This window comes from Oncorhynchus clarkii, unplaced genomic scaffold (assembly GCF_045791955.1).
Source record: "Oncorhynchus clarkii lewisi isolate Uvic-CL-2024 unplaced genomic scaffold, UVic_Ocla_1.0 unplaced_contig_2111_pilon_pilon, whole genome shotgun sequence".
Lineage (NCBI taxonomy): Eukaryota > Metazoa > Chordata > Actinopteri > Salmoniformes > Salmonidae > Oncorhynchus > Oncorhynchus clarkii.
In genome coordinates, this window is record NW_027260994.1 from 172368 (window position 1) to 198205 (window position 25838).

General features: G+C 46.5%; 1 protein-coding gene and 32 non-coding genes across 33 annotated transcripts in view; all 33 read left to right on the top strand.

The window, feature by feature from the left end:
* LOC139402971 (uncharacterized) overlaps positions 1-25838 on the top strand; it is a 99819-nt gene that overhangs the window by 14800 nt on the left and 59181 nt on the right. The gene's annotated exons all lie outside the window — the stretch shown is intronic.
* On the top strand, positions 990-1061 carry trnae-cuc (transfer RNA glutamic acid (anticodon CUC)). Its single transcript has one exon. It is a non-coding gene; the product is annotated as a tRNA-Glu (tRNA).
* On the top strand, positions 2227-2298 carry trnae-cuc (transfer RNA glutamic acid (anticodon CUC)). The gene has a single exon. It is a non-coding gene; the product is annotated as a tRNA-Glu (tRNA).
* On the top strand, positions 3464-3535 carry trnae-cuc (transfer RNA glutamic acid (anticodon CUC)). The gene has a single exon. It is a non-coding gene; the product is annotated as a tRNA-Glu (tRNA).
* trnae-cuc (transfer RNA glutamic acid (anticodon CUC)) lies at positions 3645-3716 on the top strand. The gene has a single exon. It is a non-coding gene; the product is annotated as a tRNA-Glu (tRNA).
* Positions 4701-4772, top strand: trnae-cuc (transfer RNA glutamic acid (anticodon CUC)). The gene has a single exon. It is a non-coding gene; the product is annotated as a tRNA-Glu (tRNA).
* Positions 4882-4953, top strand: trnae-cuc (transfer RNA glutamic acid (anticodon CUC)). The gene has a single exon. It is a non-coding gene; the product is annotated as a tRNA-Glu (tRNA).
* trnae-cuc (transfer RNA glutamic acid (anticodon CUC)) lies at positions 5938-6009 on the top strand. Its single transcript has one exon. It is a non-coding gene; the product is annotated as a tRNA-Glu (tRNA).
* Positions 6119-6190, top strand: trnae-cuc (transfer RNA glutamic acid (anticodon CUC)). Its single transcript has one exon. It is a non-coding gene; the product is annotated as a tRNA-Glu (tRNA).
* trnae-cuc (transfer RNA glutamic acid (anticodon CUC)) lies at positions 7175-7246 on the top strand. Its single transcript has one exon. It is a non-coding gene; the product is annotated as a tRNA-Glu (tRNA).
* Positions 7356-7427, top strand: trnae-cuc (transfer RNA glutamic acid (anticodon CUC)). The gene has a single exon. It is a non-coding gene; the product is annotated as a tRNA-Glu (tRNA).
* trnae-cuc (transfer RNA glutamic acid (anticodon CUC)) lies at positions 8412-8483 on the top strand. Its single transcript has one exon. It is a non-coding gene; the product is annotated as a tRNA-Glu (tRNA).
* trnae-cuc (transfer RNA glutamic acid (anticodon CUC)) lies at positions 8532-8603 on the top strand. Its single transcript has one exon. It is a non-coding gene; the product is annotated as a tRNA-Glu (tRNA).
* trnae-cuc (transfer RNA glutamic acid (anticodon CUC)) lies at positions 8713-8784 on the top strand. The gene has a single exon. It is a non-coding gene; the product is annotated as a tRNA-Glu (tRNA).
* trnae-cuc (transfer RNA glutamic acid (anticodon CUC)) lies at positions 9769-9840 on the top strand. The gene has a single exon. It is a non-coding gene; the product is annotated as a tRNA-Glu (tRNA).
* trnae-cuc (transfer RNA glutamic acid (anticodon CUC)) lies at positions 9950-10021 on the top strand. Its single transcript has one exon. It is a non-coding gene; the product is annotated as a tRNA-Glu (tRNA).
* On the top strand, positions 10469-10540 carry trnae-cuc (transfer RNA glutamic acid (anticodon CUC)). Its single transcript has one exon. It is a non-coding gene; the product is annotated as a tRNA-Glu (tRNA).
* Positions 10643-10714, top strand: trnae-cuc (transfer RNA glutamic acid (anticodon CUC)). The gene has a single exon. It is a non-coding gene; the product is annotated as a tRNA-Glu (tRNA).
* Positions 11945-12016, top strand: trnae-cuc (transfer RNA glutamic acid (anticodon CUC)). The gene has a single exon. It is a non-coding gene; the product is annotated as a tRNA-Glu (tRNA).
* On the top strand, positions 13001-13072 carry trnae-cuc (transfer RNA glutamic acid (anticodon CUC)). The gene has a single exon. It is a non-coding gene; the product is annotated as a tRNA-Glu (tRNA).
* Positions 13363-13434, top strand: trnae-cuc (transfer RNA glutamic acid (anticodon CUC)). Its single transcript has one exon. It is a non-coding gene; the product is annotated as a tRNA-Glu (tRNA).
* trnae-cuc (transfer RNA glutamic acid (anticodon CUC)) lies at positions 14578-14649 on the top strand. Its single transcript has one exon. It is a non-coding gene; the product is annotated as a tRNA-Glu (tRNA).
* On the top strand, positions 15815-15886 carry trnae-cuc (transfer RNA glutamic acid (anticodon CUC)). Its single transcript has one exon. It is a non-coding gene; the product is annotated as a tRNA-Glu (tRNA).
* Positions 18151-18222, top strand: trnae-cuc (transfer RNA glutamic acid (anticodon CUC)). The gene has a single exon. It is a non-coding gene; the product is annotated as a tRNA-Glu (tRNA).
* Positions 19388-19459, top strand: trnae-cuc (transfer RNA glutamic acid (anticodon CUC)). Its single transcript has one exon. It is a non-coding gene; the product is annotated as a tRNA-Glu (tRNA).
* Positions 20625-20696, top strand: trnae-cuc (transfer RNA glutamic acid (anticodon CUC)). Its single transcript has one exon. It is a non-coding gene; the product is annotated as a tRNA-Glu (tRNA).
* trnae-cuc (transfer RNA glutamic acid (anticodon CUC)) lies at positions 21862-21933 on the top strand. Its single transcript has one exon. It is a non-coding gene; the product is annotated as a tRNA-Glu (tRNA).
* trnae-cuc (transfer RNA glutamic acid (anticodon CUC)) lies at positions 23099-23170 on the top strand. The gene has a single exon. It is a non-coding gene; the product is annotated as a tRNA-Glu (tRNA).
* Positions 23280-23351, top strand: trnae-cuc (transfer RNA glutamic acid (anticodon CUC)). Its single transcript has one exon. It is a non-coding gene; the product is annotated as a tRNA-Glu (tRNA).
* trnae-cuc (transfer RNA glutamic acid (anticodon CUC)) lies at positions 24336-24407 on the top strand. Its single transcript has one exon. It is a non-coding gene; the product is annotated as a tRNA-Glu (tRNA).
* On the top strand, positions 24517-24588 carry trnae-cuc (transfer RNA glutamic acid (anticodon CUC)). The gene has a single exon. It is a non-coding gene; the product is annotated as a tRNA-Glu (tRNA).
* trnae-cuc (transfer RNA glutamic acid (anticodon CUC)) lies at positions 25569-25640 on the top strand. The gene has a single exon. It is a non-coding gene; the product is annotated as a tRNA-Glu (tRNA).
* trnae-cuc (transfer RNA glutamic acid (anticodon CUC)) lies at positions 25750-25821 on the top strand. The gene has a single exon. It is a non-coding gene; the product is annotated as a tRNA-Glu (tRNA).

Here is a 25838-nt window from a genome sequence, read left to right on the forward strand (position 1 = left end):
GGGAAATAGTCTATGCTCCTTGTTTACTTGTGCAACCTGTCACTATGAATTTAGTAGGTTGTCGCACATATGTACCACTTCAAATTGCAAACTGATTTGCCCTGCAGTGTCCTTCCCAGGTGTTCTAGTGGTGCACCAGACCCTCCTGCAGCAAAGCACCCCCACAACATGATGCTGTGCTTCACGGTTGGGATGTGTTCTTCGGCTTGGGAGCCTCCCCCTGTTCGATATAGGACTCGTTTGCCTGTGGATATAGACCATTTTGTACCTGTTTCCTCCAGCATCTTCACAAGGTCCTTTGCTGTTGTTCTGGGATGGATTTGCACTTTTCGACCCAAAGTACGTTCATCTCTAGGAGACAGAACGAGTCTCCTTCCTGAGCGGTATGACTCCTGCGTGGTCCCATGGTGTTTATACTTGCGTACTATTGTTTCTACAGATGAGCGAGGTACCTTCAGGCGTTTGGAAATTGCTCCCAAGGATGAACCAGATTTGTGGAGGTCTACATTTTTTTTCTGAGGTCTTGGCTGATTTCCTTTGGTTTTCCCATGGAGTCAAGCAAAGAGGCACTGAGTTTGAAGGTAGGCCTTGAAATACATCTACAGGTACACCTCCAATTGACTCAAAGGATGTCAATTAACCTATCAGAAGCTTCTAAGCTTCTAAGCCATGACATCATTTTCGGGAATTTTCCAAACTGTTTAAAGGCACAGCCAACTTAGTGTATGTAAACTTCTGACCCACTGGATTTGTGATACACTGAATTATAAGTGAAATAATCGGTCTGTAAACAATTGTTGGAAAAATTACTTGTGTCATGCACAAAGTAGATGTCCTAACCGACTGCCAAAACTATAGTTTGTTAACAAGAAATGTGTGGAGGGGTTGACAAACAGGTTTTAATGACTCCAGCCTAAGTGGATGGAAACTTACGACTTCAACTGTATGTACCAGCTCACACTGGGAACCGATTTTCACTCTAGTACCCTTCCCTGGTGGTCTAGTGGTTAGGATTCGGCGCTCTCACCGCCGCGGCCCGGGTTCGATTCCCGGTCAGGGAACTACTCTTTTGCTACATGTTTACTTGTGCAACCTGTCACTATGAATATGGAAGGTTATCGCACATATGTACCAGCTCACACTGGGAACCAATTTGCACTGTAGGACCCTTCCCTGGTGGTCTAGTGGTTAGGATTCGGCGCTCTCACCGCTGCGGCCCGGGTTCGATTCCCGGTCAGGGAAATAGTCTATGCTCCTTGTTTACTTGTGCAACCTGTCACTATGAATTTAGTAGGTTGTCGCACATATGTACCACTTCAAATTGCAAACTGATTTGCCCTGCAGTGTCCTTCCCAGGTGTTCTAGTGGTGCACCAGACCCTCCTGCAGCAAAGCACCCCCACAACATGATGCTGTGCTTCACGGTTGGGATGTGTTCTTCGGCTTGGGAGCCTCCCCCTGTTCGATATAGGACTCGTTTGCCTGTGGATATAGACCATTTTGTACCTGTTTCCTCCAGCATCTTCACAAGGTCCTTTGCTGTTGTTCTGGGATGGATTTGCACTTTTCGACCCAAAGTACGTTCATCTCTAGGAGACAGAACGAGTCTCCTTCCTGAGCGGTATGACTCCTGCGTGGTCCCATGGTGTTTATACTTGCGTACTATTGTTTCTACAGATGAGCGAGGTACCTTCAGGCGTTTGGAAATTGCTCCCAAGGATGAACCAGATTTGTGGAGGTCTACATTTTTTTTCTGAGGTCTTGGCTGATTTCCTTTGGTTTTCCCATGGAGTCAAGCAAAGAGGCACTGAGTTTGAAGGTAGGCCTTGAAATACATCTACAGGTACACCTCCAATTGACTCAAAGGATGTCAATTAACCTATCAGAAGCTTCTAAGCTTCTAAGCCATGACATCATTTTCGGGAATTTTCCAAACTGTTTAAAGGCACAGCCAACTTAGTGTATGTAAACTTCTGACCCACTGGATTTGTGATACACTGAATTATAAGTGAAATAATCGGTCTGTAAACAATTGTTGGAAAAATTACTTGTGTCATGCACAAAGTAGATGTCCTAACCGACTGCCAAAACTATAGTTTGTTAACAAGAAATGTGTGGAGGGGTTGACAAACAGGTTTTAATGACTCCAGCCTAAGTGGATGGAAACTTACGACTTCAACTGTATGTACCAGCTCACACTGGGAACCGATTTTCACTCTAGTACCCTTCCCTGGTGGTCTAGTGGTTAGGATTCGGCGCTCTCACCGCCGCGGCCCGGGTTCGATTCCCGGTCAGGGAACTACTCTTTTGCTACATGTTTACTTGTGCAACCTGTCACTATGAATATGGAAGGTTATCGCACATATGTACCAGCTCACACTGGGAACCAATTTGCACTGTAGGACCCTTCCCTGGTGGTCTAGTGGTTAGGATTCGGCGCTCTCACCGCTGCGGCCCGGGTTCGATTCCCGGTCAGGGAAATAGTCTATGCTCCTTGTTTACTTGTGCAACCTGTCACTATGAATTTAGTAGGTTGTCGCACATATGTACCACTTCAAATTGCAAACTGATTTGCCCTGCAGTGTCCTTCCCAGGTGTTCTAGTGGTGCACCAGACCCTCCTGCAGCAAAGCACCCCCACAACATGATGCTGTGCTTCACGGTTGGGATGTGTTCTTCGGCTTGGGAGCCTCCCCCTGTTCGATATAGGACTCGTTTGCCTGTGGATATAGACCATTTTGTACCTGTTTCCTCCAGCATCTTCACAAGGTCCTTTGCTGTTGTTCTGGGATGGATTTGCACTTTTCGACCCAAAGTACGTTCATCTCTAGGAGACAGAACGAGTCTCCTTCCTGAGCGGTATGACTCCTGCGTGGTCCCATGGTGTTTATACTTGCGTACTATTGTTTCTACAGATGAGCGAGGTACCTTCAGGCGTTTGGAAATTGCTCCCAAGGATGAACCAGATTTGTGGAGGTCTACATTTTTTTTCTGAGGTCTTGGCTGATTTCCTTTGGTTTTCCCATGGAGTCAAGCAAAGAGGCACTGAGTTTGAAGGTAGGCCTTGAAATACATCTACAGGTACACCTCCAATTGACTCAAAGGATGTCAATTAACCTATCAGAAGCTTCTAAGCTTCTAAGCCATGACATCATTTTCGGGAATTTTCCAAACTGTTTAAAGGCACAGCCAACTTAGTGTATGTAAACTTCTGACCCACTGGATTTGTGATACACTGAATTATAAGTGAAATAATCGGTCTGTAAACAATTGTTGGAAAAATTACTTGTGTCATGCACAAAGTAGATGTCCTAACCGACTGCCAAAACTATAGTTTGTTAACAAGAAATGTGTGGAGGGGTTGACAAACAGGTTTTAATGACTCCAGCCTAAGTGGATGGAAACTTACGACTTCAACTGTATGTACCAGCTCACACTGGGAACCGATTTTCACTCTAGTACCCTTCCCTGGTGGTCTAGTGGTTAGGATTCGGCGCTCTCACCGCCGCGGCCCGGGTTCGATTCCCGGTCAGGGAACTACTCTTTTGCTACATGTTTACTTGTGCAACCTGTCACTATGAATATGGAAGGTTATCGCACATATGTACCAGCTCACACTGGGAACCAATTTGCACTGTAGGACCCTTCCCTGGTGGTCTAGTGGTTAGGATTCGGCGCTCTCACCGCCGCGGCCCGGGTTCGATTCCCGGTCAGGGAAATAGTCTATGCTCCTTGTTTACTTGTGCAACCTGTCACTATGAATTTAGTAGGTTGTCGCACATATGTACCACTTCAAATTGCAAACTGATTTGCCCTGCAGTGTCCTTCCCAGGTGTTCTAGTGGTGCACCAGACCCTCCTGCAGCAAAGCACCCCCACAACATGATGCTGTGCTTCACGGTTGGGATGTGTTCTTCGGCTTGGGAGCCTCCCCCTGTTCGATATAGGACTCGTTTGCCTGTGGATATAGACCATTTTGTACCTGTTTCCTCCAGCATCTTCACAAGGTCCTTTGCTGTTGTTCTGGGATGGATTTGCACTTTTCGACCCAAAGTACGTTCATCTCTAGGAGACAGAACGAGTCTCCTTCCTGAGCGGTATGACTCCTGCGTGGTCCCATGGTGTTTATACTTGCGTACTATTGTTTCTACAGATGAGCGAGGTACCTTCAGGCGTTTGGAAATTGCTCCCAAGGATGAACCAGATTTGTGGAGGTCTACATTTTTTTTCTGAGGTCTTGGCTGATTTCCTTTGGTTTTCCCATGGAGTCAAGCAAAGAGGCACTGAGTTTGAAGGTAGGCCTTGAAATACATCTACAGGTACACCTCCAATTGACTCAAAGGATGTCAATTAACCTATCAGAAGCTTCTAAGCTTCTAAGCCATGACATCATTTTCGGGAATTTTCCAAACTGTTTAAAGGCACAGCCAACTTAGTGTATGTAAACTTCTGACCCACTGGATTTGTGATACACTGAATTATAAGTGAAATAATCGGTCTGTAAACAATTGTTGGAAAAATTACTTGTGTCATGCACAAAGTAGATGTCCTAACCGACTGCCAAAACTATAGTTTGTTAACAAGAAATGTGTGGAGGGGTTGACAAACAGGTTTTAATGACTCCAGCCTAAGTGGATGGAAACTTACGACTTCAACTGTATGTACCAGCTCACACTGGGAACCGATTTTCACTCTAGTACCCTTCCCTGGTGGTCTAGTGGTTAGGATTCGGCGCTCTCACCGCCGCGGCCCGGGTTCGATTCCCGGTCAGGGAACTACTCTTTTGCTACATGTTTACTTGTGCAACCTGTCACTATGAATATGGAAGGTTATCGCACATATGTACCAGCTCACACTGGGAACCAATTTGCACTGTAGGACCCTTCCCTGGTGGTCTAGTGGTTAGGATTCGGCGCTCTCACCGCCGCGGCCCGGGTTCGATTCCCGGTCAGGGAAATAGTCTATGCTCCTTGTTTACTTGTGCAACCTGTCACTATGAATTTAGTAGGTTGTCGCACATATGTACCACTTCAAATTGCAAACTGATTTGCCCTGCAGTGTCCTTCCCAGGTGTTCTAGTGGTGCACCAGACCCTCCTGCAGCAAAGCACCCCCACAACATGATGCTGTGCTTCACGGTTGGGATGTGTTCTTCGGCTTGGGAGCCTCCCCCTGTTCGATATAGGACTCGTTTGCCTGTGGATATAGACCATTTTGTACCTGTTTCCTCCAGCATCTTCACAAGGTCCTTTGCTGTTGTTCTGGGATGGATTTGCACTTTTCGACCCAAAGTACGTTCATCTCTAGGAGACAGAACGAGTCTCCTTCCTGAGCGGTATGACTCCTGCGTGGTCCCATGGTGTTTATACTTGCGTACTATTGTTTCTACAGATGAGCGAGGTACCTTCAGGCGTTTGGAAATTGCTCCCAAGGATGAACCAGATTTGTGGAGGTCTACATTTTTTTTCTGAGGTCTTGGCTGATTTCCTTTGGTTTTCCCATGGAGTCAAGCAAAGAGGCACTGAGTTTGAAGGTAGGCCTTGAAATACATCTACAGGTACACCTCCAATTGACTCAAAGGATGTCAATTAACCTATCAGAAGCTTCTAAGCTTCTAAGCCATGACATCATTTTCGGGAATTTTCCAAACTGTTTAAAGGCACAGCCAACTTAGTGTATGTAAACTTCTGACCCACTGGATTTGTGATACACTGAATTATAAGTGAAATAATCGGTCTGTAAACAATTGTTGGAAAAATTACTTGTGTCATGCACAAAGTAGATGTCCTAACCGACTGCCAAAACTATAGTTTGTTAACAAGAAATGTGTGGAGGGGTTGACAAACAGGTTTTAATGACTCCAGCCTAAGTGGATGGAAACTTACGACTTCAACTGTATGTACCAGCTCACACTGGGAACCGATTTTCACTCTAGTACCCTTCCCTGGTGGTCTAGTGGTTAGGATTCGGCGCTCTCACCGCCGCGGCCCGGGTTCGATTCCCGGTCAGGGAACTACTCTTTTGCTACATGTTTACTTGTGCAACCTGTCACTATGAATATGGAAGGTTATCGCACATATGTACCAGCTCACACTGGGAACCAATTTGCACTGTAGGACCCTTCCCTGGTGGTCTAGTGGTTAGGATTCGGCGCTCTCACCGCCGCGGCCCGGGTTCGATTCCCGGTCAGGGAAATAGTCTATGCTCCTTGTTTACTTGTGCAACCTGTCACTATGAATTTAGTAGGTTGTCGCACATATGTACCACTTCAAATTGCAAACTGATTTGCCCTGCAGTGTCCTTCCCAGGTGTTCTAGTGGTGCACCAGACCCTCCTGCAGCAAAGCACCCCCACAACATGATGCTGTGCTTCACGGTTGGGATGTGTTCTTCGGCTTGGGAGCCTCCCCCTGTTCGATATAGGACTCGTTTGCCTGTGGATATAGACCATTTTGTACCTGTTTCCTCCAGCATCTTCACAAGGTCCTTTGCTGTTGTTCTGGGATGGATTTGCACTTTTCGACCCAAAGTACGTTCATCTCTAGGAGACAGAACGAGTCTCCTTCCTGAGCGGTATGACTCCTGCGTGGTCCCATGGTGTTTATACTTGCGTACTATTGTTTCTACAGATGAGCGAGGTACCTTCAGGCGTTTGGAAATTGCTCCCAAGGATGAACCAGATTTGTGGAGGTCTACATTTTTTTTCTGAGGTCTTGGCTGATTTCCTTTGGTTTTCCCATGGAGTCAAGCAAAGAGGCACTGAGTTTGAAGGTAGGCCTTGAAATACATCTACAGGTACACCTCCAATTGACTCAAAGGATGTCAATTAACCTATCAGAAGCTTCTAAGCTTCTAAGCCATGACATCATTTTCGGGAATTTTCCAAACTGTTTAAAGGCACAGCCAACTTAGTGTATGTAAACTTCTGACCCACTGGATTTGTGATACACTGAATTATAAGTGAAATAATCGGTCTGTAAACAATTGTTGGAAAAATTACTTGTGTCATGCACAAAGTAGATGTCCTAACCGACTGCCAAAACTATAGTTTGTTAACAAGAAATGTGTGGAGGGGTTGACAAACAGGTTTTAATGACTCCAGCCTAAGTGGATGGAAACTTACGACTTCAACTGTATGTACCAGCTCACACTGGGAACCGATTTTCACTCTAGTACCCTTCCCTGGTGGTCTAGTGGTTAGGATTCGGCGCTCTCACCGCCGCGGCCCGGGTTCGATTCCCGGTCAGGGAACTACTCTTTTGCTACATGTTTACTTGTGCAACCTGTCACTATGAATATGGAAGGTTATCGCACATATGTACCAGCTCACACTGGGAACCAATTTGCACTGTAGGACCCTTCCCTGGTGGTCTAGTGGTTAGGATTCGGCGCTCTCACCGCCGCGGCCCGGGTTCGATTCCCGGTCAGGGAAATAGTCTATGCTCCTTGTTTACTTGTGCAACCTGTCACTATGAATTTAGTAGGTTGTCGCACATATGTACCACTTCAAATTGCAAACTGATTTGCCCTGCAGTGTCCTTCCCAGGTGTTCTAGTGGTGCACCAGACCCTCCTGCAGCAAAGCACCCCCACAACATGATGCTGTGCTTCACGGTTGGGATGTGTTCTTCGGCTTGGGAGCCTCCCCCTGTTCGATATAGGACTCGTTTGCCTGTGGATATAGACCATTTTGTACCTGTTTCCTCCAGCATCTTCACAAGGTCCTTTGCTGTTGTTCTGGGATGGATTTGCACTTTTCGACCCAAAGTACGTTCATCTCTAGGAGACAGAACGAGTCTCCTTCCTGAGCGGTATGACTCCTGCGTGGTCCCATGGTGTTTATACTTGCGTACTATTGTTTCTACAGATGAGCGAGGTACCTTCAGGCGTTTGGAAATTGCTCCCAAGGATGAACCAGATTTGTGGAGGTCTACATTTTTTTTCTGAGGTCTTGGCTGATTTCCTTTGGTTTTCCCATGGAGTCAAGCAAAGAGGCACTGAGTTTGAAGGTAGGCCTTGAAATACATCTACAGGTACACCTCCAATTGACTCAAAGGATGTCAATTAACCTATCAGAAGCTTCTAAGCTTCTAAGCCATGACATCATTTTCGGGAATTTTCCAAACTGTTTAAAGGCACAGCCAACTTAGTGTATGTAAACTTCTGACCCACTGGATTTGTGATACACTGAATTATAAGTGAAATAATCGGTCTGTAAACAATTGTTGGAAAAATTACTTGTGTCATGCACAAAGTAGATGTCCTAACCGACTGCCAAAACTATAGTTTGTTAACAAGAAATGTGTGGAGGGGTTGACAAACAGGTTTTAATGACTCCAGCCTAAGTGGATGGAAACTTACGACTTCAACTGTATGTACCAGCTCACACTGGGAACCGATTTTCACTCTAGTACCCTTCCCTGGTGGTCTAGTGGTTAGGATTCGGCGCTCTCACCGCCGCGGCCCGGGTTCGATTCCCGGTCAGGGAACTACTCTTTTGCTACATGTTTACTTGTGCAACCTGTCACTGTCACCCTTCCCTGGTGGTCTAGTGGTTAGGATTCGGCGCTCTCACCGCCGCGGCCCGGGTTCGATTCCCGGTCAGGGAACTACTCTTTTGCTACATGTTTACTTGTGCAACCTGTCACTATGAATATGGAAAGTTATCGCACATATGTACCAGCTCACACTGGGAACCAATTTGCACTGTAGGACCCTTCCCTGGTGGTCTAGTGGTTAGGATTCGGCGCTCTCACCGCCGCGGCCCGGGTTCGATTCCCGGTCAGGGAAATAGTCTATGCTCCTTGTTTACTTGTGCAACCTGTCACTATGAATTTAGTAGGTTGTCGCACATATGTACCACTTCAAATTGCAAACTGATTTGCCCTGCAGTGTCCTTCCCAGGTGTTCTAGTGGTGCACCAGACCCTCCTGCAGCAAAGCACCCCCACAACATGATGCTGTGCTTCACGGTTGGGATGTGTTCTTCGGCTTGGGAGCCTCCCCCTGTTCGATATAGGACTCGTTTGCCTGTGGATATAGACCATTTTGTACCTGTTTCCTCCAGCATCTTCACAAGGTCCTTTGCTGTTGTTCTGGGATGGATTTGCACTTTTCGACCCAAAGTACGTTCATCTCTAGGAGACAGAACGAGTCTCCTTCCTGAGCGGTATGACTCCTGCGTGGTCCCATGGTGTTTATACTTGCGTACTATTGTTTCTACAGATGAGCGAGGTACCTTCAGGCGTTTGGAAATTGCTCCCAAGGATGAACCAGATTTGTGGAGGTCTACATTTTTTTTCTGAGGTCTTGGCTGATTTCCTTTGGTTTTCCCATGGAGTCAAGCAAAGAGGCACTGAGTTTGAAGGTAGGCCTTGAAATACATCTACAGGTACACCTCCAATTGACTCAAAGGATGTCAATTAACCTATCAGAAGCTTCTAAGCTTCTAAGCCATGACATCATTTTCGGGAATTTTCCAAACTGTTTAAAGGCACAGCCAACTTAGTGTATGTAAACTTCTGACCCACTGGATTTGTGATACACTGAATTATAAGTGAAATAATCGGTCTGTAAACAATTGTTGGAAAAATTACTTGTGTCATGCACAAAGTAGATGTCCTAACCGACTGCCAAAACTATAGTTTGTTAACAAGAAATGTGTGGAGGGGTTGACAAACAGGTTTTAATGACTCCAGCCTAAGTGGATGGAAACTTACGACTTCAACTGTATGTACCAGCTCACACTGGGAACCGATTTTCACTCTAGTACCCTTCCCTGGTGGTCTAGTGGTTAGGATTCGGCGCTCTCACCGCCGCGGCCCGGGTTCGATTCCCGGTCAGGGAACTACTCTTTTGCTACATGTTTACTTGTGCAACCTGTCACTATGAATATGGAAGGTTATCGCACATATGTACCAGCTCACACTGGGAACCAATTTGCACTGTAGGACCCTTCCCTGGTGGTCTAGTGGTTAGGATTCGGCGCTCTCACCGCCGCGGCCCGGGTTCGATTCCCGGTCAGGGAAATAGTCTATGCTCCTTGTTTACTTGTGCAACCTGTCACTATGAATTTAGTAGGTTGTCGCACATATGTACCACTTCAAATTGCAAACTGATTTGCCCTGCAGTGTCCTTCCCAGGTGTTCTAGTGGTGCACCAGACCCTCCTGCAGCAAAGCACCCCCACAACATGATGCTGTGCTTCACGGTTGGGATGTGTTCTTCGGCTTGGGAGCCTGTTCGATATAGGACTCGTTTGCCTGTGGATATAGACCATTTTGTACCTGTTTCCTCCAGCATCTTCACAAGGTCCTTTGCTGTTGTTCTGGGATGGATTTGCACTTTTCGACCCAAAGTACGTTCATCTCTAGGAGACAGAACGAGTCTCCTTCCTGAGCTGTGGAGGGGATGGAAACTTACGACTTACTGTATGTACCAGCTCACACTGGGAACCGATTTTCACTCTAGTACCCTTCCCTGGTGGTCTAGTGGTTAGGATTCGGCGCTCTCACCGCCGCGGCCCGGGTTCGATTCCCGGTCAGGGAACTACTCTTTTGTTTACTTGTGCAACCTGTCACTATGAATATGGAAAGTTATCGCACATATGTACCAGCTCACACTGGGAACCAATTTGCACTGTAGGACCCTTCCCTGGTGGTCTAGTGGTTAGGATTCGGCGCTCTCACCGCCGCGGCCCGGGTTCGATTCCCGGTCAGGGAAATAATCTATGCTCCTTGTTTACTTGTGCAACCTGTCACTATGAATTTAGTAGGTTGTCGCACATATGTACCACTTCAAATTGCAAACTGATTTGCCCTGCAGTGTCCTTCCCAGGTGTTCTAGTGGTGCACCAGACCCTCCTGCAGCAAAGCACCCCCACAACATGATGCTGTGCTTCACGGTTGGGATGTGTTCTTCGCCGAAACTATAGTTTGTTAACAAGAAATGTGTGGAGGGGTTGACAAACAGGTTTTAATGACTCCAGCCTAAGTGGATGGAAACTTACGACTTCAACTGTATGTACCAGCTCACACTGGGAACCGATTTTCACTCTAGTACCCTTCCCTGGTGGTCTAGTGGTTAGGATTCGGCGCTCTCACCGCCGCGGCCTGGGTTCGATTCCCGGTCAGGGAACTACTCTTTTGCTACATGTTTACTTGTGCAACCTGTCACTATGAATATGGAAAGTTATCGCACATATGTACCAGCTCACACTGGGAACCAATTTGCACTGTAGGACCCTTCCCTGGTGGTCTAGTGGTTAGGATTCGGCGCTCTCACCGAGACTCCTGCGTGGTCCCATGGTGTTTATACTTGCGTACTATTGTTTCTACAGATGAGCGAGGTACCTTCAGGCGTTTGGAAATTGCTCCCAAGGATGAACCAGATTTGTGGAGGTCTACATTTTTTTTCTGAGGTCTTGGCTGATTTCCTTTGGTTTTCCCATGGAGTCAAGCAAAGAGGCACTGAGTTTGAAGGTAGGCCTTGAAATACATCTACAGGTACACCTCCAATTGACTCAAAGGATGTCAATTAACCTATCAGAAGCTTCTAAGCTTCTAAGCCATGACATCATTTTCGGGAATTTTCCAAACTGTTTAAAGGCACAGCCAACTTAGTGTATGTAAACTTCTGACCCACTGGATTTGTGATACACTGAATTATAAGTGAAATAATCGGTCTGTAAACAATTGTTGGAAAAATTACTTGTGTCATGCACAAAGTAGATGTCCTAACCGACTGCCAAAACTATAGTTTGTTAACAAGAAATGTGTTAGGATTGGTGGTTAGGATTCGGCGCTCTCACCGCCGCGGCCCGGGTTCGATTCCCGGTCAGGGAACTACTCTTTTGCTACATGTTTACTTGTGCAACCTGTCACTATGAATATGGAAAGTTATCGCACATATGTACCAGCTCACACTGGGAACCAATTTGCGCTGTAGGACCCTTCCCTGGTGGTCTAGTGGTTAGGATTCGGCGCTCTCACCGCCGCGGCCCGGGTTCGATTCCCGGTCAGGGAAATAATCTATGCTCCTTGTTTACTTGTGCAACCTGTCACTATGAATTTAGTAGGTTGTCGCACATATGTACCACTTCAAATTGCAAACTGATTTGCCCTGCAGTGTCCTTCCCAGGTGTTCTAGTGGTGCACCAGACCCTCCTGCAGCAAAGCACCCCCACAACATGATGCTGTGCTTCACGGTTGGGATGTGTTCTTCGGCTTGGGAGCCTCCCCCTGTTCGATATAGGACTCGTTTGCCTGTGGATATAGACCATTTTGTACCTGTTTCCTCCAGCATCTTCACAAGGTCCTTTGCTGTTGTTCTGGGATGGATTTGCACTTTTCGACCCAAAGTACGTTCATCTCTAGGAGACAGAACGAGTCTCCTTCCTGAGCGGTATGACTCCTGCGTGGTCCCATGGTGTTTATACTTGCGTACTATTGTTTCTACAGATGAGCGAGGTACCTTCAGGCGTTTGGAAATTGCTCCCAAGGATGAACCAGATTTGTGGAGGTCTACATTTTTTTTCTGAGGTCTTGGCTGATTTCCTTTGGTTTTCCCATGGAGTCAAGCAAAGAGGCACTGAGTTTGAAGGTAGGCCTTGAAATACATCTACAGGTACACCTCCAATTGACTCAAAGGATGTCAATTCACCTATCAGAAGCTTCTAAGCTTCTAAGCCATGACATCATTTTCGGGAATTTTCCAAACTGTTTAAAGGCACAGCCAACTTAGTGTATGTAAACTTCTGACCCACTGGATTTGTGATACACTGAATTATAAGTGAAATAATCGGTCTGTAAACAATTGTTGGAAAAATTACTTGTGTCATGCACAAAGTAGATGTCCTAACCGACTGCCAAAACTATAGTTTGTTAACAAGAAATGTGTGGAGGGGTTGACAAACAGGTTTTAATGACTCCAGCCTAAGTGGATGGAAACTTACGACTTCAACTGTATGTACCAGCTCACACTGGGAACCGATTTTCACTCTAGTACCCTTCCCTGGTGGTCTAGTGGTTAGGATTCGGCGCTCTCACCGCCGCGGCCCGGGTTCGATTCCCGGTCAGGGAACTACTCTTTTGCTACATGTTTACTTGTGCAACCTGTCACTATGAATATGGAAGGTTATCGCACATATGTACCAGCTCACACTGGGAACCAATTTGCACTGTAGTACCCTTCCCTGGTGGTCTAGTGGTTAGGATTCGGCGCTCTCACCGCTGCGGCCCGGGTTCGATTTCCGGTCAGGGAACTACTCTTTTGCTACATGTTTACTTGTGCAACCTGTCACTATGAATATGGAAGGTTATCGCACATATGTACCAGCTCACACTGGGAACCAATTTTCACTCTAGTACCCTTCCCTGGTGGTCTAGTGGTTAGGATTCGGCGCTCTCACCGCCGCGGCCCGGGTTCGATTCCCGGTCAGGGAACTACTCTTTTGCTACATGTTTACTTGTGCAACCTGTCACTATGAATATGGAAAGTTATCGCACATATGTACCAGCTCACACTGGGAACCAATTTGCACTGTAGGACCCTTCCCTGGTGGTCTAGTGGTTAGGATTCGGTGCTCTCACCGCCTCGGCCCGGTCAGGGAAATAGTCTATGCTCCTTGTTTACTTGTGCAACCTGTCACTATGAATTTAGTAGGTTGTCGCACATATTTACCACTTCAAATTGCAAACTGATTTGCCCTGCAGTGTCCTTCCCAGGTGTTCTAGTGGTGCACCAGACCCTCCTGCAGCAAAGCACCCCCACAACATGATGCTGTGCTTCACGGTTGGGATGTGTTCTTCGGCTTGCTGTGTTCGATATAGGACTCGTTTGCCTGTGGATATAGACCATTTTGTACCTGTTTCCTCCAGCATCTTCACAAGGTCCTTTGCTGTTGTTCTGGGATGGATTTGCACTTTTCGACCCAAAGTACGTTCATCTCTAGGAGACAGAACGAGTCTCCTTCCTGAGCGGTATGACTCCTGCGTGGTCCCATGGTGTTTATACTTGCGTACTATTGTTTCTACAGATGAGCGAGGTACCTTCAGGCGTTTGGAAATTGCTCCCAAGGATGAACCAGATTTGTGGAGGTCTACATTTTTTTTCTGAGGTCTTGGCTGATTTCCTTTGGTTTTCCCATGGAGTCAAGCAAAGAGGCACTGAGTTTGAAGGTAGGCCTTGAAATACATCTACAGGTACACCTCCAATTGACTCAAAGGATGTCAATTAACCTATCAGAAGCTTCTAAGCTTCTAAGCCATGACATCATTTTCGGGAATTTTCCAAACTGTTTAAAGGCACAGCCAACTTAGTGTATGTAAACTTCTGACCCACTGGATTTGTGATACACTGAATTATAAGTGAAATAATCGGTCTGTAAACAATTGTTGGAAAAATTACTTGTGTCATGCACAAAGTAGATGTCCTAACCGACTGCCAAAACTATAGTTTGTTAACAAGAAATGTGTGGAGGGGTTGACAAACAGGTTTTAATGACTCCAGCCTAAGTGGATGGAAACTTACGACTTCAACTGTATGTACCAGCTCACACTGGGAACCGATTTTCACTCTAGTACCCTTCCCTGGTGGTCTAGTGGTTAGGATTCGGCGCTCTCACCGCCGCGGCCCGGGTTCGATTCCCGGTCAGGGAACTACTCTTTTGCTACATGTTTACTTGTGCAACCTGTCACTATGAATATGGAAGGTTATCGCACATATGTACCAGCTCACACTGGGAACCAATTTGCACTGTAGGACCCTTCCCTGGTGGTCTAGTGGTTAGGATTCGGCGCTCTCACCGCTGCGGCCCGGGTTCGATTCCCGGTCAGGGAAATAGTCTATGCTCCTTGTTTACTTGTGCAACCTGTCACTATGAATTTAGTAGGTTGTCGCACATATGTACCACTTCAAATTGCAAACTGATTTGCCCTGCAGTGTCCTTCCCAGGTGTTCTAGTGGTGCACCAGACCCTCCTGCAGCAAAGCACCCCCACAACATGATGCTGTGCTTCACGGTTGGGATGTGTTCTTCGGCTTGGGAGCCTCCCCCTGTTCGATATAGGACTCGTTTGCCTGTGGATATAGACCATTTTGTACCTGTTTCCTCCAGCATCTTCACAAGGTCCTTTGCTGTTGTTCTGGGATGGATTTGCACTTTTCGACCCAAAGTACGTTCATCTCTAGGAGACAGAACGAGTCTCCTTCCTGAGCGGTATGACTCCTGCGTGGTCCCATGGTGTTTATACTTGCGTACTATTGTTTCTACAGATGAGCGAGGTACCTTCAGGCGTTTGGAAATTGCTCCCAAGGATGAACCAGATTTGTGGAGGTCTACATTTTTTTTCTGAGGTCTTGGCTGATTTCCTTTGGTTTTCCCATGGAGTCAAGCAAAGAGGCACTGAGTTTGAAGGTAGGCCTTGAAATACATCTACAGGTACACCTCCAATTGACTCAAAGGATGTCAATTCACCTATCAGAAGCTTCTAAGCTTCTAAGCCATGACATCATTTTCGGGAATTTTCCAAACTGTTTAAAGGCACAGCCAACTTAGTGTATGTAAACTTCTGACCCACTGGATTTGTGATACACTGAATTATAAGTGAAATAATCGGTCTGTAAACAATTGTTGGAAAAATTACTTGTGTCATGCACAAAGTAGATGTCCTAACCGACTGCCAAAACTATAGTTTGTTAACAAGAAATGTGTGGAGGGGTTGACAAACAGGTTTTAATGACTCCAGCCTAAGTGGATGGAAACTTACGACTTCAACTGTATGTACCAGCTCACACTGGGAACCGATTTTCACTCTAGTACCCTTCCCTGGTGGTCTAGTGGTTAGGATTCGGCGCTCTCACCGCCGCGGCCCGGGTTCGATTCCCGGTCAGGGAACTACTCTTTTGCTACATGTTTACTTGTGCAACCTGTCACTATGAATATGGAAGGTTATCGCACATATGTACCAGCTCACACTGGGAACCAATTTGCACTGTAGGACCCTTCCCTGGTGGTCTAGTGGTTAGGATTCGGCGCTCTCACCGCTGCGGCCCGGGTTCGATTCCCGGTCAGGGAAATAGTCTATGCTCCTTGTTTACTTGTGCAACCTGTCACTATGAATTTAGTAGGTTGTCGCACATATGTACCACTTCAAATTGCAAACTGATTTGCCCTGCAGTGTCCTTCCCAGGTGTTCTAGTGGTGCACCAGACCCTCCTGCAGCAAAGCACCCCCACAACATGATGCTGTGCTTCACGGTTGGGATGTGTTCTTCGGCTTGGGAGCCTCCCCCTGTTCGATATAGGACTCGTTTGCCTGTGGATATAGACCATTTTGTACCTGTTTCCTCCAGCATCTTCACAAGGTCCTTTGCTGTTGTTCTGGGATGGATTTGCACTTTTCGACCCAAAGTACGTTCATCTCTAGGAGACAGAACGAGTCTCCTTCCTGAGCGGTATGACTCCTGCGTGGTCCCATGGTGTTTATACTTGCGTACTATTGTTTCTACAGATGAGCGAGGTACCTTCAGGCGTTTGGAAATTGCTCCCAAGGATGAACCAGATTTGTGGAGGTCTACATTTTTTTTCTGAGGTCTTGGCTGATTTCCTTTGGTTTTCCCATGGAGTCAAGCAAAGAGGCACTGAGTTTGAAGGTAGGCCTTGAAATACATCTACAGGTACACCTCCAATTGACTCAAAGGATGTCAATTAACCTATCAGAAGCTTCTAAGCTTCTAAGCCATGACATCATTTTCGGGAATTTTCCAAACTGTTTAAAGGCACAGCCAACTTAGTGTATGTAAACTTCTGACCCACTGGATTTGTGATACACTGAATTATAAGTGAAATAATCGGTCTGTAAACAATTGTTGGAAAAATTACTTGTGTCATGCACAAAGTAGATGTCCTAACCGACTGCCAAAACTATAGTTTGTTAACAAGAAATGTGTGGAGGGGTTGACAAACAGGTTTTAATGACTCCAGCCTAAGTGGATGGAAACTTACGACTTCAACTGTATGTACCAGCTCACACTGGGAACCGATTTTCACTCTAGTACCCTTCCCTGGTGGTCTAGTGGTTAGGTGGTTCAGGATCCCGGTCGGCGCTCTCACCGCCGCACGGCCACTGGGAACCAATTTCGATTCCCGGTCAGGGAATTCGGCGCTCTACCGCTCTTCGATTGCTAGTCATGTTTACTTGTGCAACCTGTCACTATGAATTTAGTAGGTTGTCGCACATATGTACCACTTCAAATTGCAAACTGATTTGCCCTGCAGTGTCCTTCCCAGGTGTTCTAGTGGTGCACCAGACCCTCCTGCAGCAAAGCACCCCCACAACATGATGCTGTGCTTCACGGTTGGGATGTGTTCTTCGGCTTGGGAGCCTCCCCCTGTTCGATATAGGACTCGTTTGCCTGTGGATATAGACCATTTTGTACCTGTTTCCTCCAGCATCTTCACAAGGTCCTTTGCTGTTGTTCTGGGATGGATTTGCACTTTTCGACCCAAAGTACGTTCATCTCTAGGAGACAGAACGAGTCTCCTTCCTGAGCGGTATGACTCCTGCGTGGTCCCATGGTGTTTATACTTGCGTACTATTGTTTCTACAGATGAGCGAGGTACCTTCAGGCGTTTGGAAATTGCTCCCAAGGATGAACCAGATTTGTGGAGGTCTACATTTTTTTTCTGAGGTCTTGGCTGATTTCCTTTGGTTTTCCCATGGAGTCAAGCAAAGAGGCACTGAGTTTGAAGGTAGGCCTTGAAATACATCTACAGGTACACCTCCAATTGACTCAAAGGATGTCAATTCACCTATCAGAAGCTTCTAAGCTTCTAAGCCATGACATCATTTTCGGGAATTTTCCAAACTGTTTAAAGGCACAGCCAACTTAGTGTATGTAAACTTCTGACCCACTGGATTTGTGATACACTGAATTATAAGTGAAATAATCGGTCTGTAAACAATTGTTGGAAAAATTACTTGTGTCATGCACAAAGTAGATGTCCTAACCGACTGCCAAAACTATAGTTTGTTAACAAGAAATGTGTGGAGGGGTTGACAAACAGGTTTTAATGACTCCAGCCTAAGTGGATGGAAACTTACGACTTCAACTGTATGTACCAGCTCACACTGGGAACCGATTTTCACTCTAGTACCCTTCCCTGGTGGTCTAGTGGTTAGGATTCGGCGCTCTCACCGCCGCGGCCCGGGTTCGATTCCCGGTCAGGGAACTACTCTTTTGCTACATGTTTACTTGTGCAACCTGTCACTATGAATATGGAAGGTTATCGCACATATGTACCAGCTCACACTGGGAACCAATTTGCACTGTAGGACCCTTCCCTGGTGGTCTAGTGGTTAGGATTCGGCGCTCTCACCGCTGCGGCCCGGGTTCGATTCCCGGTCAGGGAAATAGTCTATGCTCCTTGTTTACTTGTGCAACCTGTCACTATGAATTTAGTAGGTTGTCGCACATATGTACCACTTCAAATTGCAAACTGATTTGCCCTGCAGTGTCCTTCCCAGGTGTTCTAGTGGTGCACCAGACCCTCCTGCAGCAAAGCACCCCCACAACATGATGCTGTGCTTCACGGTTGGGATGTGTTCTTCGGCTTGGGAGCCTCCCCCAGTTCGATATAGGACTCGTTTGCCTGTGGATATAGACCATTTTGTACCTGTTTCCTCCAGCATCTTCACAAGGTCCTTTGCTGTTGTTCTGGGATGGATTTGCACTTTTCGACCCAAAGTACGTTCATCTCTAGGAGACAGAACGAGTCTCCTTCCTGAGCGGTATGACTCCTGCGTGGTCCCATGGTGTTTATACTTGCGTACTATTGTTTCTACAGATGAGCGAGGTACCTTCAGGCGTTTGGAAATTGCTCCCAAGGATGAACCAGATTTGTGGAGGTCTACATTTTTTTTCTGAGGTCTTGGCTGATTTCCTTTGGTTTTCCCATGGAGTCAAGCAAAGAGGCACTGAGTTTGAAGGTAGGCCTTGAAATACATCTACAGGTACACCTCCAATTGACTCAAAGGATGTCAATTAACCTATCAGAAGCTTCTAAGCTTCTAAGCCATGACATCATTTTCGGGAATTTTCCAAACTGTTTAAAGGCACAGCCAACTTAGTGTATGTAAACTTCTGACCCACTGGATTTGTGATACACTGAATTATAAGTGAAATAATCGGTCTGTAAACAATTGTTGGAAAAATTACTTGTGTCATGCACAAAGTAGATGTCCTAACCGACTGCCAAAACTATAGTTTGTTAACAAGAAATGTGTGGAGGGGTTGACAAACAGGTTTTAATGACTCCAGCCTAAGTGGATGGAAACTTACGACTTCAACTGTATGTACCAGCTCACACTGGGAACCGATTTTCACTCTAGTACCCTTCCCTGGTGGTCTAGTGGTTAGGATTCGGCGCTCTCACCGCCGCGGCCCGGGTTCGATTCCCGGTCAGGGAACTACTCTTTTGCTACATGTTTACTTGTGCAACCTGTCACTATGAATATGGAAGGTTATCGCACATATGTACCAGCTCACACTGGGAACCAATTTGCACTGTAGGACCCTTCCCTGGTGGTCTAGTGGTTAGGATTCGGCGCTCTCACCGCTGCGGCCCGGGTTCGATTCCCGGTCAGGGAAATAGTCTATGCTCCTTGTTTACTTGTGCAACCTGTCACTATGAATTTAGTAGGTTGTCGCACATATGTACCACTTCAAATTGCAAACTGATTTGCCCTGCAGTGTCCTTCCCAGGTGTTCTAGTGGTGCACCAGACCCTCCTGCAGCAAAGCACCCCCACAACATGATGCTGTGCTTCACGGTTGGGATGTGTTCTTCGGCTTGGGAGCCTCCCCCTGTTCGATATAGGACTCGTTTGCCTGTGGATATAGACCATTTTGTACCTGTTTCCTCCAGCATCTTCACAAGGTCCTTTGCTGTTGTTCTGGGATGGATTTGCACTTTTCGACCCAAAGTACGTTCATCTCTAGGAGACAGAACGAGTCTCCTTCCTGAGCGGTATGACTCCTGCGTGGTCCCATGGTGTTTATACTTGCGTACTATTGTTTCTACAGATGAGCGAGGTACCTTCAGGCGTTTGGAAATTGCTCCCAAGGATGAACCAGATTTGTGGAGGTCTACATTTTTTTTCTGAGGTCTTGGCTGATTTCCTTTGGTTTTCCCATGGAGTCAAGCAAAGAGGCACTGAGTTTGAAGGTAGGCCTTGAAATACATCTACAGGTACACCTCCAATTGACTCAAAGGATGTCAATTAACCTATCAGAAGCTTCTAAGCTTCTAAGCCATGACATCATTTTCGGGAATTTTCCAAACTGTTTAAAGGCACAGCCAACTTAGTGTATGTAAACTTCTGACCCACTGGATTTGTGATACACTGAATTATAAGTGAAATAATCGGTCTGTAAACAATTGTTGGAAAAATTACTTGTGTCATGCACAAAGTAGATGTCCTAACCGACTGCCAAAACTATAGTTTGTTAACAAGAAATGTGTGGAGGGGTTGACAAACAGGTTTTAATGACTCCAGCCTAAGTGGATGGAAACTTACGACTTCAACTGTATGTACCAGCTCACACTGGGAACCGATTTTCACTCTAGTACCCTTCCCTGGTGGTCTAGTGGTTAGGATTCGGCGCTCTCACCGCCGCGGCCCGGGTTCGATTCCCGGTCAGGGAACTACTCTTTTGCTACATGTTTACTTGTGCAACCTGTCACTATGAATATGGAAGGTTATCGCACATATGTACCAGCTCACACTGGGAACCAATTTGCACTGTAGGACCCTTCCCTGGTGGTCTAGTGGTTAGGATTCGGCGCTCTCACCGCTGCGGCCCGGGTTCGATTCCCGGTCAGGGAAATAGTCTATGCTCCTTGTTTACTTGTGCAACCTGTCACTATGAATTTAGTAGGTTGTCGCACATATGTACCACTTCAAATTGCAAACTGATTTGCCCTGCAGTGTCCTTCCCAGGTGTTCTAGTGGTGCACCAGACCCTCCTGCAGCAAAGCACCCCCACAACATGATGCTGTGCTTCACGGTTGGGATGTGTTCTTCGGCTTGGGAGCCTCCCCCAGTTCGATATAGGACTCGTTTGCCTGTGGATATAGACCATTTTGTACCTGTTTCCTCCAGCATCTTCACAAGGTCCTTTGCTGTTGTTCTGGGATGGATTTGCACTTTTCGACCCAAAGTACGTTCATCTCTAGGAGACAGAACGAGTCTCCTTCCTGAGCGGTATGACTCCTGCGTGGTCCCATGGTGTTTATACTTGCGTACTATTGTTTCTACAGATGAGCGAGGTACCTTCAGGCGTTTGGAAATTGCTCCCAAGGATGAACCAGATTTGTGGAGGTCTACATTTTTTTTCTGAGGTCTTGGCTGATTTCCTTTGGTTTTCCCATGGAGTCAAGCAAAGAGGCACTGAGTTTGAAGGTAGGCCTTGAAATACATCTACAGGTACACCTCCAATTGACTCAAAGGATGTCAATTAACCTATCAGAAGCTTCTAAGCTTCTAAGCCATGACATCATTTTCGGGAATTTTCCAAACTGTTTAAAGGCACAGCCAACTTAGTGTATGTAAACTTCTGACCCACTGGATTTGTGATACACTGAATTATAAGTGAAATAATCGGTCTGTAAACAATTGTTGGAAAAATTACTTGTGTCATGCACAAAGTAGATGTCCTAACCGACTGCCAAAACTATAGTTTGTTAACAAGAAATGTGTGGAGGGGTTGACAAACAGGTTTTAATGACTCCAGCCTAAGTGGATGGAAACTTACGACTTCAACTGTATGTACCAGCTCACACTGGGAACCGATTTTCACTCTAGTACCCTTCCCTGGTGGTCTAGTGGTTAGGATTCGGCGCTCTCACCGCCGCGGCCCGGGTTCGATTCCCGGTCAGGGAACTACTCTTTTGCTACATGTTTACTTGTGCAACCTGTCACTATGAATATGGAAGGTTATCGCACATATGTACCAGCTCACACTGGGAACCAATTTGCACTGTAGGACCCTTCCCTGGTGGTCTAGTGGTTAGGATTCGGCGCTCTCACCGCTGCGGCCCGGGTTCGATTCCCGGTCAGGGAAATAGTCTATGCTCCTTGTTTACTTGTGCAACCTGTCACTATGAATTTAGTAGGTTGTCGCACATATGTACCACTTCAAATTGCAAACTGATTTGCCCTGCAGTGTCCTTCCCAGGTGTTCTAGTGGTGCACCAGACCCTCCTGCAGCAAAGCACCCCCACAACATGATGCTGTGCTTCACGGTTGGGATGTGTTCTTCGGCTTGGGAGCCTCCCCCAGTTCGATATAGGACTCGTTTGCCTGTGGATATAGACCATTTTGTACCTGTTTCCTCCAGCATCTTCACAAGGTCCTTTGCTGTTGTTCTGGGATGGATTTGCACTTTTCGACCCAAAGTACGTTCATCTCTAGGAGACAGAACGAGTCTCCTTCCTGAGCGGTATGACTCCTGCGTGGTCCCATGGTGTTTATACTTGCGTACTATTGTTTCTACAGATGAGCGAGGTACCTTCAGGCGTTTGGAAATTGCTCCCAAGGATGAACCAGATTTGTGGAGGTCTACATTTTTTTTCTGAGGTCTTGGCTGATTTCCTTTGGTTTTCCCATGGAGTCAAGCAAAGAGGCACTGAGTTTGAAGGTAGGCCTTGAAATACATCTACAGGTACACCTCCAATTGACTCAAAGGATGTCAATTAACCTATCAGAAGCTTCTAAGCTTCTAAGCCATGACATCATTTTCGGGAATTTTCCAAACTGTTTAAAGGCACAGCCAACTTAGTGTATGTAAACTTCTGACCCACTGGATTTGTGATACACTGAATTATAAGTGAAATAATCGGTCTGTAAACAATTGTTGGAAAAATTACTTGTGTCATGCACAAAGTAGATGTCCTAACCGACTGCCAAAACTATAGTTTGTTAACAAGAAATGTGTGGAGGGGTTGACAAACAGGTTTTAATGACTCCAGCCTAAGTGGATGGAAACTTACGACTTCAACTGTATGTACCAGCTCACACTGGGAACCGATTTTCACTCTAGTACCCTTCCCTGGTGGTCTAGTGGTTAGGATTCGGCGCTCTCACCGCCGCGGCCCGGGTTCGATTCCCGGTCAGGGAACTACTCTTTTGCTACATGTTTACTTGTGCAACCTGTCACTATGAATATGGAAGGTTATCGCACATATGTACCAGCTCACACTGGGAACCAATTTGCACTGTAGGACCCTTCCCTGGTGGTCTAGTGGTTAGGATTCGGCGCTCTCACCGCCGCGGCCCGGGTTCGATTCCCGGTCAGGGAAATAGTCTATGCTCCTTGTTTACTTGTGCAACCTGTCACTATGAATTTAGTAGGTTGTCGCACATATGTACCACTTCAAATTGCAAACTGATTTGCCCTGCAGTGTCCTTCCCAGGTGTTCTAGTGGTGCACCAGACCCTCCTGCAGCAAAGCACCCCCACAACATGATGCTGTGCTTCACGGTTGGGATGTGTTCTTCGGCTTGGGAGCCTCCCCCAGTTCGATATAGGACTCGTTTGCCTGTGGATATAGACCATTTTGTACCTGTTTCCTCCAGCATCTTCACAAGGTCCTTTGCTGTTGTTCTGGGATGGATTTGCACTTTTCGACCCAAAGTACGTTCATCTCTAGGAGACAGAACGAGTCTCCTTCCTGAGCGGTATGACTCCTGCGTGGTCCCATGGTGTTTATACTTGCGTACTATTGTTTCTACAGATGAGCGAGGTACCTTCAGGCGTTTGGAAATTGCTCCCAAGGATGAACCAGATTTGTGGAGGTCTACATTTTTTTTCTGAGGTCTTGGCTGATTTCCTTTGGTTTTCCCATGGAGTCAAGCAAAGAGGCACTGAGTTTGAAGGTAGGCCTTGAAATACATCTACAGGTACACCTCCAATTGACTCAAAGGATGTCAATTAACCTATCAGAAGCTTCTAAGCTTCTAAGCCATGACATCATTTTCGGGAATTTTCCAAACTGTTTAAAGGCACAGCCAACTTAGTGTATGTAAACTTCTGACCCACTGGATTTGTGATACACTGAATTATAAGTGAAATAATCGGTCTGTAAACAATTGTTGGAAAAATTACTTGTGTCATGCACAAAGTAGATGTCCTAACCGACTGCCAAAACTATAGTTTGTTAACAAGAAATGTGTGGAGGGGTTGACAAACAGGTTTTAATGACTCCAGCCTAAGTGGATGGAAACTTACGACTTCAACTGTATGTACCAGCTCACACTGGGAACCGATTTTCACTCTAGTACCCTTCCCTGGTGGTCTAGTGGTTAGGATTCGGCGCTCTCACCGCCGCGGCCCGGGTTCGATTCCCGGTCAGGGAACTACTCTTTTGCTACATGTTTACTTGTGCAACCTGTCACTATGAATATGGAAGGTTATCGCACATATGTACCAGCTCACACTGGGAACCAATTTGCACTGTAGGACCCTTCCCTGGTGGTCTAGTGGTTAGGATTCGGCGCTCTCACCGCCGCGGCCCGGGTTCGATTCCCGGTCAGGGAAATAGTCTATGCTCCTTGTTTACTTGTGCAACCTGTCACTATGAATTTAGTAGGTTGTCGCACATATGTACCACTTCAAATTGCAAACTGATTTGCCCTGCAGTGTCCTTCCCAGGTGTTCTAGTGGTGCACCAGACCCTCCTGCAGCAAAGCACCCCCACAACATGATGCTGTGCTTCACGGTTGGGATGTGTTCTTCGGCTTGGGAGCCTGTGTTCGATATAGGACTCGTTTGCCTGTGGATATAGACCATTTTGTACCTGTTTCCTCCAGCATCTTCACAAGGTCCTTTGCTGTTGTTCTGGGATGGATTTGCACTTTTCGACCCAAAGTACGTTCATCTCTAGGAGACAGAACGAGTCTCCTTCCTGAGCGGTATGACTCCTGCGTGGTCCCATGGTGTTTATACTTGCGTACTATTGTTTCTACAGATGAGCGAGGTACCTTCAGGCGTTTGGAAATTGCTCCCAAGGATGAACCAGATTTGTGGAGGTCTACATTTTTTTTCTGAGGTCTTGGCTGATTTCCTTTGGTTTTCCCATGGAGTCAAGCAAAGAGGCACTGAGTTTGAAGGTAGGCCTTGAAATACATCTACAGGTACACCTCCAATTGACTCAAAGGATGTCAATTCACCTATCAGAAGCTTCTAAGCTTCTAAGCCATGACATCATTTTCGGGAATTTTCCAAACTGTTTAAAGGCACAGCCAACTTAGTGTATGTAAACTTCTGACCCACTGGATTTGTGATACACTGAATTATAAGTGAAATAATCGGTCTGTAAACAATTGTTGGAAAAATTACTTGTGTCATGCACAAAGTAGATGTCCTAACCGACTGCCAAAACTATAGTTTGTTAACAAGAAATGTGTGGAGGGGTTGACAAACAGGTTTTAATGACTCCAGCCTAAGTGGATGGAAACTTACGACTTCAACTGTATGTACCAGCTCACACTGGGAACCGATTTTCACTCTAGTACCCTTCCCTGGTGGTCTAGTGGTTAGGATTCGGCGCTCTCACCGCCGCGGCCCGGGTTCGATTCCCGGTCAGGGAACTACTCTTTTGCTACATGTTTACTTGTGCAACCTGTCACTATGAATATGGAAAGTTATCGCACATATGTACCAGCTCACACTGGGAACCAATTTGCACTGTAGGACCCTTCCCTGGTGGTCTAGTGGTTAGGATTCGGCGCTCTCACCGCCGCGGCCCGGGTTCGATTCCCGGTCAGGGAAATAGTCTATGCTCCTTG